The sequence below is a fragment of the Cryptomeria japonica genome, unplaced genomic scaffold (assembly GCF_030272615.1).
Source record: "Cryptomeria japonica unplaced genomic scaffold, Sugi_1.0 HiC_scaffold_280, whole genome shotgun sequence".
NCBI lineage: Eukaryota > Viridiplantae > Streptophyta > Pinopsida > Cupressales > Cupressaceae > Cryptomeria > Cryptomeria japonica.
In genome coordinates, this window is record NW_026729102.1 from 42,501 (window position 1) to 52,573 (window position 10,073).

At 62.8% G+C, this 10,073-nt stretch overlaps 1 non-coding gene across 1 annotated transcript; it reads right to left on the minus strand.

The window, feature by feature from the left end:
• Window positions 1–4,185: 4,185 nt before the first annotated feature.
• Window positions 4,186–4,304, minus strand: LOC131870070 (5S ribosomal RNA). The gene has a single exon (XR_009368437.1). It is a non-coding gene; the product is annotated as a 5S ribosomal RNA (ribosomal RNA).
• Between the last annotated feature and the right edge of the window lie 5,769 nt (window positions 4,305–10,073).

Sequence of the window (10,073 nt, forward strand, 5' to 3'; positions counted from 1 at the left end):
GTTGCGCGCCCTGGTGCGCACCAAGGAGCGCTCTGAAGTGTGCTCCAAGGTGCGGCGTGCACGAAGTCGGAGCCCGGTTTGCCCCGGGTGTGCACCTCGGGTGCGCACCTCGCGTGCACCTTCGCTGCGGTGGGCACCTTGGCTGGGTTGCGCGCCTTGGTGGGCACCATGCAGTGCACGAAGTCGGAGCCCGGATTGCCCCGGGCGCGCACCTCCGCCAGGGTGGGCACCTTGGTGCGCACAACTTGCCTGGGCTGCGCACCAGGAAGGGCTCAAGATGGCACCCGCGTTCCGTTTTTTTCACTATCTTTCAGAACGGAAATTTTAAAATCTCGTTTTTTTTTGCCTTTTCTGGAAATTAGTGAAGGCAGCGCATCAAAGGTGCGCAACGCTGGTGCGAACCTGGGAGCGCTCCGATGTGTGCTCCAAGGTGTGGCGTGCACGAAGTCGGACCCCGGTTTGCCCCGGGTGCGCACCTCGCGTGCACCTTGGTGCGCACACCTTGGCTGGGTTGCGCGCCCTGGTGGGCACCATGGTGCGCACCAAGGAGCGCTCCGAAGTGTGCTCCAAGGTGCGGCGTGCACGAAGTCGGAGCCCGGTTTGCCCCGGGTGCGCACCTCGCGTGCACCTTCGCCGCGGTGGGCACCATGGCGTGCACGAAGTCGGAGCCCGGTTTGCCCCGGGTGCGCACCTCGCGTGCACCTTCGCCGGGGTGGGCACCTTGGTGTGCAGACCTTGGCTGGGTTGCGCGCCCTGGTGGGCACCATGGTGCGCACCAAGGAGCGCTCCGAAGTGTGCTCCAAGGTGCGGCCTGCACGAAGTCGGAGCCCGGTTTGCCCCGGGTGTGCACCTCGGGTGGGCACCTTGGTGCGCATGCCTTGCCTGGGCTGCGCACCAGGGCGGGCTCAAGATGGCACCCGCGTTCCTTTTTTTTCACTATCTTTCAAAACGGAAATTTTAAAATCTCATTTTTTTTTGCCTTTTTCTGGAAATTAGTGAAGGCAGCGCATCAAAGGTGCGCACCTCGCTGCCCACCACGGTGCGCAACGCCGGTGGGCACCCGGGAGTGCTTCGAAGTGTGCTCCAAGGTGCTGCGTGCACGTTGTCGGAGCCCGGTTTGCCCCGGGTGCGCACCTCGCGTGCACCTTCGTCGGGGTGGGCACCTTGGCTGGGTTTGCCCCGGCTGCGCTCCGAAGCGGGGTTATTGGAGCGCCGCCTCTTTTTTTGTCGGAGCGTTTGGTGGGGTTTCTCGCATTGGCTCTTCCGAGGCCCGGTTGCCACCCTGGCGCGCACGAAGTCGGAAGTAGGGTTAATTGCCCGGGTGCGCACCTTTGCCAGGGTGGGCACCTTACCTGGGCTGCGCACCAGGGCGGGCTCAAGATGGCACGCGCGTTCCGTTTTTTTCACTATCTTTCAAAACGGAAATTTTAAAATCTCCTTTTTTTTTTGCCTTTTCTGGAAATTAGTGAAGGCAGCGCATCAAAGGTGCGCACCTCGCTGCCCACCTTGGTGTGCTCTGAGGTGCGCACCCGGGAGCGCTACGAAGTGTGCTCCAAGGTGCGGCGTGCACGTTGTCGGAGCCCGGTTTGCCCCGGGTGCGCACCTCGCCTGCACCTTGGCCGGGGTGGGCACCTTGGCTGGGTTTGCCCAGGGTGCGCTCCGAAGCGGGGTTACTGTAGCGCCCCCTCTTTTTTTGTCAGAGCGTTTGGTGGGGTTTCTCGCATTGGCTCTTCCCAGGCCCGGTTGTTGGGTGCGCTCCCACCCTGGCGCGCGCGAAGTTGGAAGTTGGGTTAATTGCCCGGGCGCGCACCTTCGCCAGGGTGGGCACCTTGGTGCGCACACCTTGGCTGGGCTGCGCACCAGGGCGGGCTCAAGATGGCACCAGCATTCCCTTTTTCTCACTATCTTTCAAAACGGAAATTTTAAAATCTCGTTTTTTTTTTGCCTTTTATGGAAATTAGTGAAGGCATCGCATCAAAGGTGCGCACCTCGCTGCCCACCTTGGTGTGCTCCGAGGTGCCCACCACGGTGCGCAACGCCGGTGCGAACCCGGGAGCGCCCCGATGTGTGCTCCAAGGTGCGGCGTGCACGAAGTCGGACCCCGGTTTGCCCCGGGTGCGCACCTCGCGTGCACCTTGGTGCGCACACCTTGGCTGGGTTGCGCGGCCTGGTGGGCACCATGGTGCGCACCAAGGAGCGCTCCGAAGTGTGCTCCAAGGTGCGGCGTGCACGAAGTCGGAGCCCGGTTTGCCCCGGGTACGCACCTCGCGTGCACCTTCGCCGGGGTGGGCACCTCGGCTGGGTTGCGCGCCCTGGTGCGCACCAAGGAGCGCTCCGAAGTGTGCTCCAAGGTGCGGCGTGCACGAAGTCGGAGCCCGGTTTGCCCCGGGTGCGCACCTTCGCCGCGGTGCGCACCATGGCGTGCACGAAGTCGGAGCCCGGTTTGCCCCGGGTGCGCACCTCGCGTGCACCTTCGGCGGGGTTGCGCGCCCTGGTGGGCACCATGGTGCGCACCAAGGAGCGCTCCGAAGTGTGCTCCAAGGTGCGGCGTGCACGAAGTCGGAGCCCGGTTTGCCCCGGGTGCGCACCTCGCGTGCACCTTCGGCGGGGTTGCGCGCCCTGGTGGGCACCATGGTGCGCACCAAGGAGCGCTCCGAAGTGTGCTCCAAGGTGCGGCGTGCACGAAGTCGGAGCCCGGTTTGCCCCGGGTGCGCACCTCACGTGCACCTTCGCCGCGGTGGGCACCATGGCGTGCACGAAGTCGGAGCCCGGTTTGCCCCGGGTGCGCACCTCGCGTGCACCTTCGCCGGGGTGGGCACCTCGGCTGGGTTGCGCGCCCTGGTGCGCACCAAGGAGCGCTCCGAAGTGTGCTCCAAGGTGCGGCGTGCACGAAGTCGGAGCCCGGTTTGCCCCGGGTGCGCACCTCGCGTGCACCTTCGCCAGGGTGGGCACCTCGGTGCGCACACCTTCTCAATGTTTTCTTGCCTTTTCTGGAAATTGGTGAAGGCAGCGCATCAAAGGTGCGCACCTCGGTGTGCTCCGAGGTGCGAACCCGAGAGCGCTCCGAGGTGCCCACGAAGTCGAAAGTCGGGTTAATTGCATTGTTTTCCCCGGGTGCGCTCCGAGGTGCGCAACATCGGCGCGCACCAAGGAGGGCTCCGAAGTGTGCTCCAAGGTGCGCACGATGGCGTGCACCTCTGGTGCGCACGATTCGGAGCTCGGTTTGACCGGGGTGCGCACACCTTGGCTGGGTTGCGCACCTTTTGTGCGCTCCAAGGTGCGCACGAAGTCGGAGCTCGGTTTGCCCCGGGTGCGCACCTTCGCCAGGGTGCGCACCTTGATGCGCACGCCTTGGCTGGGCTGCGCACCTTGGTGGGCGCCATGGTGCGCACCTTTCGTGCGCTCCAAGGTGCGCACGAAGTCGGAGCTCGGTTTGCCCCGGGTGCGCACCTTGGTGGGCGCCATGGTGCACTCCGAGGTGCCCAAGATTGGTGCGCACCAAGGAGCGCTCCGAAGTGCGCTCCAAGGTGCGCGCGAAGTCGAAAGTTGGGTTAATTGTCCGGTTTGCCTCGGGTGCGCACCTTGCGTGCACCTTCGCCAGGGTGGGCGCCTTGGTGCGCACACCTTGGCTGGGCTGCGCACACCTTGGCACCCGCGTTTCCTTCATTTTAAATTTTTTTTTTTTACAATCTCTCAAGTGGGAAATTCTATAATCTCAACTTTTTTTGCCTTTTCAGGAAACTTTTGAATGGAGCGCATCATTGGTGCGCTCCGAAGTGTGCTCCAAAGCTCTCTCCAGCTGCGTGCACCTGCCCCGGCCGCGCACCCGGCCCCGCCCAGCTTCGCTCACCTGTCCCGGGCGTCTGGTGCGGAACCTTAGAGTAAGAAACATCACCGTGCACCTTGGCCAACGTGCGCGACTCGACCGAGCGCGCACTGGCCGAGGTGCACACCGATTTCACCTGGGTGCGCGCGCAGCACCTCGGGCGCACCGGGGTGCGCGCACAACGCCCGGGTTGCACCGTGGCCTGTGTGCTCGGGGCGCCTCGGGTGCGCGCTCGGTGTCGCCCCCGCGCGCGCGGTAGTGCGGGCAGCGCACCCCGGCCCGGCCCGGCCCCGACGAGAACGCAAACGGGCAAAAGGTTTATTCAAATAGCATTGCGACGCCCGGCGAAAAACTAAAAAAGGGTGCAACACCGGGACTTCCCGGGAGGTCACCCATCCCAGTACTACTCCGGCCCAAGCGCGCTTAACTGCGGAGTTCTGATGGGATCCGGTGCACTAACGCTGGTATGATCGCACCCGTTATGAGCTTGTCGCAGTGTGTACTTAGCAAACCGCGACCCACGTGCGAATCCACCCCGGCCACCCACCCCCGTCGAGGTGCACACCCTCCCTCGCGAAGTGCGCCCCGTTCGCCAAGTGTGAGCCCTGCCCGGGTGCGCGCACCTTGCTAGGGCGTCGGGTGTGCACCCGGCCCGGCCTACGTGCGTGCACCTGGAGGGGGCGTCGTGTGCGTGCAGTGTCCCGTCTGCAACGCGGTGCCCACACACCACCTCGGGCGCAACGACCTGCGCTCACATGTGGGCCGAGTGCACCTTGGTGCATGTTCGGGGCGCCTCGGGTGCACGCTCGATCTTGCCCCGGTGCACCAAGGCGCTCGGTTTGCCCCGGGTGCGCACTTGGTGCAAGGTGGGCACCCAAAATAGGGATCAAGCACCAAAACACAAGTTTCGGGATGCAAAATGGGACCCAAGGACCACAAATGCGTTCCAAGACCCATGATGGGTCCACGAGAACAAAAATGTGTTCCGAGACTTAATAAACAAATATTGGGTTTTAGGAGAAGAAACATGCTCTGATGCCCAAAACGAGAATCGACCCCGAAAAGGCCACAGGCCAAAAGTGGGATGCGAGACAAAAAAAAATGGGACCCGAGGACCAAAATTGGGTTCCCAGGTCGAAGACAGGGCAACCGGACAAGAAACGACCTCTAAGGCTCGAAATGAGTCCCGACGACTAAAACTTGACAAGAAGCACCCATCAGGCACCCAACTCGACACCCATGGGATGCCGACCCACCCGGGCTTCCACCTAGCACACCTTGGCACCCACCCACCCTCGCACCCAACCTCGCACCCAACTTAGCACCTTTGAACCCACATTGGCACTCACCCTGACCCTGGCACCTTGGAACCCACATTGGCACTCACCTTGACCCTGGCACCCACCTTTGCACTCACCTTGGGACCCACCCTGGCTCCCACCTCGGCACCCACCCAGACACCCACCTTGGTTCCTTGGCACCCACCTTGGATCCTTGGCACCCACCCCGACACCCACCTTGGCACGCAACTTGGCTACTTGCCACCCACCTTGGCTCCTTGACGCCCACCCCGACAACCACCCCGTGACCTACCCTGGCTAGGGTTGGTGCACACCCACCCTGGTGCCCACCTTGGCACCCACCCTATGACCCACCTTGGCACGCACCTTAGTACCCACCCCGTTACCCACCCTAGGACCCACCCCGTGACCCACCTTGGCCAGGGTGGGTGCCTTGGTGCGCACAACTTGCCTGGGCTGCACACCAGGGCGGGCTCAAGATGGCACCCGCGTTCCGTTTTTTTCACTATCTTTCAAAACGGAAATTTTAAAATCTCATTTTTTTCTTTTTTTTGCCTTTTCTGGAAATTAGTGAAGGCAGCGCATCAAAGGTGCGCAATGCTGGTGCGAACCCGGGAGCGCTCCGATGTGTGCTCCAAGGTGCGGCGTGCACGAAGTTCGAGCCCGGTTTGCCCCGGGTGCGCACCTCGCGTGCACCTTCGCCGGGGTGAGCACCTTGGCTGGGTTGCGCGCCCTGGTGCGTACCAAGGAGCGCTCTGAAGTGTGCTCCAAGGTGCGGCGTGCACGAAGTCGGAGCCCGGTTTGCCCCGGGTGTGCACCTCGGGTGCGCACCTCGCGTGCACCTTCGCTGCGGTGGGCACCTTGGCTGGGTTGCGCGCCTTGGTGGGCACCATGCAGTGCACGAAGTCGGAGCCCGGTTTGCCCCGGGCGCGCACCTCCGCCAGGGTGGGCACCTTGGTGCGCACAACTTGCCTGGGCTGCGCACCAGGAAGGGCTCAAGATGGCACCCGCGTTCCGTTTTTTTCACTATCTTTCAGAACGGAAATTTTAAAATATCGTTTTTTTTTGCCTTTTCTGGAAATTAGTGAAGGCAGCGCATCAAAGGTGCGCAACGCTGGTGCGAACCTGGGAGCGCTCCGATGTGTGCTCCAAGGTGCGGCGTGCACGAAGTCGGAGCCCGGTTTGCCCCGGGTGCGCCCTGGTGGGCACCATGGTGCGCACCAAGGAGCGCTCCGAAGTGTGCTCCAAGGTGCGGCCTGCACGAAGTCGGAGCCCGGTTTGCCCCGGGTGTGCACCTCGGGTGGGCACCTTGGTGCGCATGCCTTGCCTGGGCTGCGCACCAGGGCGGGCTCAAGATGGCACCCGCGTTCCTTTTTTTTCACTATCTTTCAAAACGGAAATTTTAAAATCTCATTTTTTTTTGCCTTTTTCTGGAAATTAGTGAAGGCAGCGCATCAAAGGTGCGCACCTCGCTGCCCACCACGGTGCGCAACGCCGGTGGGCACCCGGGAGTGCTTCGAAGTGTGCTCCAAGGTGCTGCGTGCACGTTGTCGGAGCCCGGTTTGCCCCGGGTGCGCACCTCGCGTGCACCTTCGTCGGGGTGGGCACCTTGGCTTGGTTTGCCCCGGCTGCGCTCCGAAGCGGGGTTATTGGAGCGCCGCCTCTTTTTTTGTCGGAGCGTTTGGTGGGGTTTCTCGCATTGGCTCTTCCGAGGCCCGGTTGCCACCCTGGCGCGCACGAAGTCGGAAGTAGGGTTAATTGCCCGGGTGCGCACCTTTGCCAGGGTGGCACCTTACCTGGGCTGCGCACCAGGGCGGGCTCAAGATGGCACGCGCGTTCCGTTTTTTTCACTATCTTTCAAAACGGAAATTTTAAAATCTCCTTTTTTTTTTGCCTTTTCTGGAAATTAGTGAAGGCAGCGCATCAAAGGTGCGCACCTCGCTGCCCACCTTGGTGTGCTCTGAGGTGCGCACCCGGGAGCGCTACGAAGTGTGCTCCAAGGTGCGGCGTGCACGTTGTCGGAGCCCGGTTTGCCCCGGGTGCGCACCTCGCCTGCACCTTGGCCGGGGTGGGCACCTTGGCTGGGTTTGCCCAGGGTGCGCTCCGAAGCGGGGTTACTGGAGCGCCCCCTCTTTTTTTGTCAGAGAGTTTGGTGGGGTTTCTCGCATTGGCTCTTCCCAGGCCCGGTTGTTGGGTGCGCTCCCACCCTGGCGCGCGCGAAGTTGGAAGTTGGGTTAATTGCCCGGGCGCGCACCTTCGCCAGGGTGGGCACCTTGGTGCGCAAACCTTGGCTGGGCTGCGCACCAGGGCGGGCTCAAGATGGCACCAGCATTCCCTTTTTCTCACTATCTTTCAAAACGGAAATTTTAAAATCTCGTTTTTTTTTTGCCTTTTATGGAAATTAGTGAAGGCATCGCATCAAAGGTGCGCACCTCGCTGCCCACCTTGGTGTGCTCCGAGGTGCCCACCACGGTGCGCAACGCCGGTGCGAACCCGGGAGCGCCCCGATGTGTGCTCCAAGGTGCGGCGTGCACGAAGTCGGACCCCGGTTTGCCCCGGGTGCGCACCTCGCGTGCACCTTGGTGCGCACACCTTGGCTGGGTTGCGCGGCCTGGTGGGCACCATGGTGCGCACCAAGGAGCGCTCCGAAGTGTGCTCCAAGGTGCGGCGTGCACGAAGTCGGAGCCCGGTTTGCCCCGGGTGCGCACCTTCGCCGCGGTGGGCACCATGGCGTGCACGAAGTCGGAGCCCGGTTTGCCCCGGGTGCGCACCTCGCGTGCACCTTCGCCGGGGTGGGCACCTCGGCTGGGTTGCGCGCCCTGGTGCGCACCAAGGAGCGCTCTGAAGTGTGCTCCAAGGTGCGGCGTGCACGAAGTCGGAGCCCGGTTTGCCCCGGGTGTGCACCTCGCGTGCACCTTCGCTGCGGTGGGCACCTTGGCTGGGTTGCGCGCCTTGGTGGGCACCATGCAGTGCACGAAGTCGGAGCCCGGTTTGCCCCGGGCGCGCACCTCCGCCAGGGTGGGCACCTTGGTGCGCACAACTTGCCTGGGCTGCGCACCAGGAAGGGCTCAAGATGGCACCCGCGTTCCGTTTTTTTCACTATCTTTCAGAACGGAAATTTTAAAATATCGTTTTTTTTTGCCTTTTCTGGAAATTAGTGAAGGCAGCGCATCAAAGGTGCGCAACGCTGGTGCGAACCTGGGAGCGCTCCGATGTGTGCTCCAAGGTGCGGCGTGCACGAAGTCGGACCCCGGTTTGCCCCGGGTGCGCACCTCGCGTGCACCTTGGTGCGCACACCTTGGCTGGGTTGCGCGCCCTGGTGGGCACCATGGTGCGCACCAAGGAGCGCTCCGAAGTGTGCTCCAAGGTGCGGCGTGCACGAAGTCGGAGCCCGGTTTGCCCCGGGTGCGCACCTCGCGTGCACCTTCGCCGCGGTGGGCACCATGGCGTGCACGAAGTCGGAGCCCGGTTTGCCCCGGGTGCGCACCTCGCGTGCACCTTCGCCGGGGTGGGCACCTTGGTGTGCAGACCTTGGCTGGGTTGCGCGCCCTGGTGGGCACCATGGTGCGCACCAAGGAGCGCTCCGAAGTGTGCTCCAAGGTGCGGCCTGCACGAAGTCGGAGCCCGGTTTGCCCCGCGTGTGCACCTCGGGTGGGCACCTTGGTGCGCATGCCTTGCCTGGGCTGCGCACCAGGGCGGGCTCAAGATGGCACCCGCGTTCCTTTTTTTTCACTATCTTTCAAAACGGAAATTTTAAAATCTCATTTTTGTTTGCCTTTTTCTGGAAATTAGTGAAGGCAGCGCATCAAAGGTGCGCACCTCGCTGCCCACCACGGTGCGCAACGCCGGTGGGCACCCGGGAGTGCTTCGAAGTGTGCTCCAAGGTGCTGCGTGCACGTTGTCGGAGCCCGGTTTGCCCCGGGTGCGCACCTCGCGTGCACCTTCGTCGGGGTGGGCACCTTGGCTGGGTTTGCCCCGGCTGCGCTCCGAAGCGGGGTTATTGGAGCGCCGCCTCTTTTTTTGTCGGAGCGTTTGGTGGGGTTTCTCGCATTGGCTCTTCCGAGGCCCGGTTGCCACCCTGGCGCGCACGAAGTCGGAAGTAGGGTTAATTGCCCGGGTGCGCACCTTTGCCAGGGTGGGCACCTTACCTGGGCTGCGCACCAGGGCGGGCTCAAGATGGCACGCGCGTTCCGTTTTTTTCACTATCTTTCAAAACGGAAATTTTAAAATCTCCTTTTTTTTTTGCCTTTTCTGGAAATTAGTGAAGGCAGCGCATCAAAGGTGCGCACCTCGCTGCCCACCTTGGTGTGCTCTGAGGTGCGCACCCGGGAGCGCTACGAAGTGTGCTCCAAGGTGCGGCGTGCACGTTGTCGGAGCCCGGTTTGCCCCGGGTGCGCACCTCGCCTGCACCTTGGCCGGGGTGGGCACCTTGGCTGGGTTTGCCCAGGGTGCGCTCCGAAGCGGGGTTACTGGAGCGCCCCCTCTTTTTTTGTCAGAGCGTTTGGTGGGGTTTCTCGCATTGGCTCTTCCCAGGCCCGGTTGTTGGGTGCGCTCCCACCCTGGCGCGCGCGAAGTTGGAAGTTGGGTTAATTGCCCGGGCGCGCACCTTCGCCAGGGTGGGCACCTTGGTGCGCACACCTTGGCTGGGCTGCGCACCAGGGCGGGCTCAAGATGGCACCAGCATTCCCTTTTTCTCACTATCTTTCAAAACGGAAATTTTAAAATCTCGTTTTTTTTTTGCCTTTTATGGAAATTAGTGAAGGCATCGCATCAAAGGTGCGCACCTCGCTGCCCACCTTGGTGTGCTCCGAGGTGCCCACCACGGTGCGCAACGCCGGTGCGAACCCGGGAGCGCCCCGATGTGTGCTCCAAGGTGCGGCGTGCACGAAGTCGGACCCCGGTTTGCCCCGGGTGCGCACCTCGCGTGCACCTTGGTGCGCACACCT